This window comes from Pteropus medius, unplaced genomic scaffold (genome assembly GCF_902729225.1).
Source record: "Pteropus medius unplaced genomic scaffold, Ma_sr-lr_union100, whole genome shotgun sequence".
NCBI classification, from domain to species: domain Eukaryota; kingdom Metazoa; phylum Chordata; class Mammalia; order Chiroptera; family Pteropodidae; genus Pteropus; species Pteropus medius.
The window spans coordinates 4156333-4160815 of NW_024351731.1; the positions used below are offsets into that span (position 1 = coordinate 4156333).

The 4483-nt window shown below is 45.1% G+C and overlaps 1 non-coding gene across 1 annotated transcript; it reads right to left on the minus strand.

The window, feature by feature from the left end:
- Window positions 1–3930: 3930 nt before the first annotated feature.
- Window positions 3931–4049, minus strand: LOC120588887 (5S ribosomal RNA). The gene has a single exon (XR_005649340.1). It is a non-coding gene; the product is annotated as a 5S ribosomal RNA (ribosomal RNA).
- Window positions 4050–4483: the final 434 nt, after the last annotated feature.

Consider the following 4483-nt stretch of genomic DNA (forward strand, 5'->3'; position numbering starts at 1 on the left):
CTCTGGTTGAGTGCTGTGTTGGAGGTGCTGGTGGGTTTGTTTCATAAGACGGATTCTGCCTTAGGGCCGCTTAGACGAAGCTGAACATGGCGAGTCCTCTGGTCTTGAGACCTTACAGATTATCTTAGAAGTGGTTATTCCAGGTGCTAACACATCTGGCCTCCAAAGCCCCTCCTGTGGATGTCCACGCATTGGAGAGTCCACTCTATCCTCACCAGCCGTGCCCTACCCCACCGGGCAAGGAGCCCGTGCAGCCATGAAGCGTATGGCTTCACCTATGAGAATTCATTTCTTTCTTCTAACCCACTGTCTGCAGATCAGTCTCTAAAATCCCCAAGAGCTTCACGCCCACTTGCCGGCTTGTCTGAGTCACTTTCCAAGAACCTTTCCTCCCAAAGGCAAACTACCTTGCAGGTGTATGCGCATTTCAGCTGAGAGGTAGCAAAAAGGTGTCTGCCTTCAGCGACTGGAGTGCTATGGCTGGCGCTTAGGATTGACAGTTGGGATAGCTTGTCAACAGGTGTGCCCACCAGGCTCCTCTTAAGATAAGACAGTGCCGGGGGTCAAAGAGAAGGCACTGAGGCCTCCATCCCTACGCCTGCCCCATGCCCTGTGACTGTCACGATGGGCCTGAGGCTATGGCCCAGCTTATTCAAGAGAGAGAGAAAACAAAGCTTATCCAAATCACAGGGAAAAAGCCCCAACGCATCAGTCCTAATAGCTAAGACCTACACATCACTCTCTGGGCCAGACCCTGCTCTAATACCATTATACATATCAACCTATTTAATCCTTACGAAAACTCAGCCAGATCGACTGTGATGTGAATGAGACCCTTTATCTTGTTCAGATTACGGTATGACTTGACAGCCTTAGAACTTTGTGAATCAGGGTACTATTAAACATCTATTTTACAGACAAAGCACCTCACCATGTATTACCTGCCGGGTCATACACCCCGGACCCTTGACTTCCAGCGGCAAGACCTAGAACTGGAGAGGCGAAAGGACTTAGTGGCAGAGGAACGCTTGTCACACGCTGGTGACCTGCAGTGGTCCCCGCTGCTCTCAATGAGGGGACCCCAACTGTTTAAACTGGCTCACGAGCCCCTTTAATACTGGGTAAGCTTTCCACCTCCTAAGGCTCCCTCGACTTCCAGCCACGTTCTACTGTTTTCAAGTCCTCACACACAAAATGTCCACTGCCTTGGCACATTTGTACACAGGGTTCTTTTCTACCCTCCCCCCAGTTAAATCCCACCCATTCTTCAATTTTCAGCTTCACGTCACTTCCGCCAAGGGACCTGCATCAACCAACACTGCCCCCGGCCCCGTACTATACACCCCTGAGGACCCTGCAATGTTCCATATTGTGTAACACTTATCTGACTTCGTGGGCGTCACCTGTTTATTCTCCATGTCTCTATGAAATTCTAAACATCTTCAAAGGAGGGATTGGTTTTCTATGAAGGTGCATGGTTTTCTATGAAGTCCTCCAGAGCCTAGCACAGGGCCTGCTGCAAATCCAGAGATGAACAAAAAGTTGAACACACTTTTCGTGTAGTGTGTTAGTTAATAAACTCTCAACGGCTTCCAAATCATTAACTATAATTTTAGTAATAATTGACACTATCTGTTCTCTTTCTTTCTATTTCTCTTGCCAATTTGAAATGGTAGAGATTATGGTAAAGATGAAAAGAAGAGTCAGTCGGAAAACGAACCGGCTGCTTCTCTACATTTAGATGACAGAAAGTATGGAATTAAAAAATTCAGGATTAGGTTGAACAAATTCCAATTTGCTCAGAGTTTATTTGAAAGCACATGCTCATCCCCACGTTTTTTTCTCCCTTTCCCTCTCCTCTCTTCCGATTTTAGCAGGCACATACAGTTCACATCCAATTTTAGGTATGGCTACAATAAATTCAACGTATTTTTCAAAAAACGACCAAATGTAAAAGAAAATTAAGTTTACCGTGTATCACCTTTCATATAAAACTGCATGTCCATGAGCTATCACCAAAAGCACGAACAAAAGAAACACACGCAGAGACACACGCACGGCCTGGGTTAGAGTGAGTGTGACTACGACAAACCCTAGGTTAGATCTGTAAAGAAAAGGTCCCCCAAATAATCCTAATTTCATTCCCCGTTTATAATGAGTCTAGAGCAAATATTACATGCCACACTGAAGAACGCAGATGGAGACGGTGCCCAAAATTTTCAAGTGTTTCCAAATATTTACTTTCACTTAGAGTTTCCCAAAGAAATCACCGATTGAAGGATTAGGGAATGAACAAGCACTTTTAATAACAATGCAACGATGACTCAAAGACAAGCAATCTGGGAGACGGCTGCTTTCATTCTGAGAAATGCACACACATTCAACATCAAGGGATACAAGGAAATTCTTGGTGGGGAAAAAAAAAAACAAACCAGCCCAGTTGGGGGGTCTGCGGAGCAGCAAGACATGGGGACTGGTGGAGAGACTAGAAAACAGGGAGGTCGAGGACCACTCTGTGACAGCGAAGCCACAGAACACGGGGATCCTGAGAGCCATCGTCAACCCGAACCTTTCTCTTTTTCCTATAAAATGTGTACATAACATTGTGAAGCTCTAAAACTTACTCTCAGACTCACAATAAATAAACCATACGGTGGTTGTCTATTTCCTAAGCGCAGTGAGTTATGAGAAAGTTACTACGGAGAATAATCAAAGCCTAGAGTAACACGGTGGGAACAGGAAGGAGCAGTGCCACAGGGGTGGCGTCCCAAACCCTCATCAGGAGGAATAAGGCCACCCGGCCGTCTGTAAAACACGATGGTTCGACCGCGTGAGTTTGTGTGATCCTGTCCAGATCCACTTAGTCACTGAACGAGTGTCGAGTGCCTTCCTCCTCCGGAATACACACGGTTCTAGGTGTCGATACCCAGTCTAGACACCAGTGATGACCCATCATCAGTCAAGCAATCAATCGAAATAAATAAACAAATTAATTAATTGATATTCCAATGAAAATATAATAAAGTCACGTGATAGAGCGACTGGCTGTGTAGGAAGAGGGTAGATTGATAAGAAAAATCTCGATTAAGAGGTAACATTTGAGCAACACCTGCATGATAACAAGGACATAGCTATACTCAAATATTGGGGAGGAATATTTGAGTAAAAAGATAGGATGTCATGTGACACATACCATAAGATCAGAAAGAGTGAAGATTGATCAACAAAGAGACAAGACAGAAGGACAAGTATCGCATGATTCCAGCTATATGTATCTGAAACAGGCAACCGCATAGAAGTGAAAAATAGGACGGTGGTCACCAGGGGCTGGGGACAGGGGCACTGGGGATTGTTTCCGCTGGGTACAGAGTTTCTGTCATGCAAGATGAGTGCATTCTAGAGAATCTGCTGTGCAACATGGTAACTTATAGTTAGCAATATGGTATAATGCACTTAAAATATGTTACTAGGACTGACTTCACGTTAACCGTTCTTACTGAACACACACGCACACGAAAGACTGTGAGGACATTTTTGACCATGATGGATATGTTTGGTTCCTCGGCCGTGGTGATGACGGCGTGAGTGTAGACATATGTCCAGATTCACCAAGAGGTACATATTACATGTATATATAAATTAAACTGCACATAAATTAAACTGCAATAATGCTGGAAGGATGGAAGGAAGGGAAGAAAGGAGAGAGGAAGGGAGGGAGGAAAAACAGGAGGCCAATAGTGTATATTGAATAAGGAAGAAAATGGCAGGAAGTAAATCTGGAGAGATGCGAAGGACCAAGCTGAGTCACCTCTTTCAAGGCAGGGAAGTCAGATTTACATTCCTTTTTTTTTTTTAGGTGAGGCAACCCTTGGTCGACCTCACAGATCGCAAGGAACTTGTCATCTTACAAGCCTTATTTTTTATTTTTTATGCCTACAGCACCTGGTCTTCCTAGGTGGTCTCCCATCCAAGTACTAACCAGGCCCGACCCTGCTTAGCTTCCGAGATCAGACGGGATCGGGCGTGTTCAGGGTGGCGTGGCCGTAGACAATTTACATTCCTATTAGGAGACTCCATGGGAGGGTTTTACATTCGCAAGTATTAATTCAACTTAGGTTATTAAAATACCACTCTGGCTGTTCTGTGGAGAATAGACTCTTGAGAAGCAAGAACAGAAACTGGCAGGCCAGGGAGGGGACAATTTCAGTGGCCACACGAGAGAAGATGAAGGGGGGATACAGAGGCAACAGTGAAAATCAAGCCTCATCAGATCTGGGAAACGTTCTGAACACAGAGCTGATGAGAATCGTTCATAGATGGGAGGTGGATGCAGGGGGCGTGAGAAATCAGGGGGACCCGCAAATTTGTGTGCAAATCGGTTTGCTTCCGGGAGGGTGTGCTCGTGTATGTGTGTGGTGTACTTCCTTTTCTTTGAATTAAAAGGATAACATATAAGCATCTAGCTCATTCCAGTTGATGCATC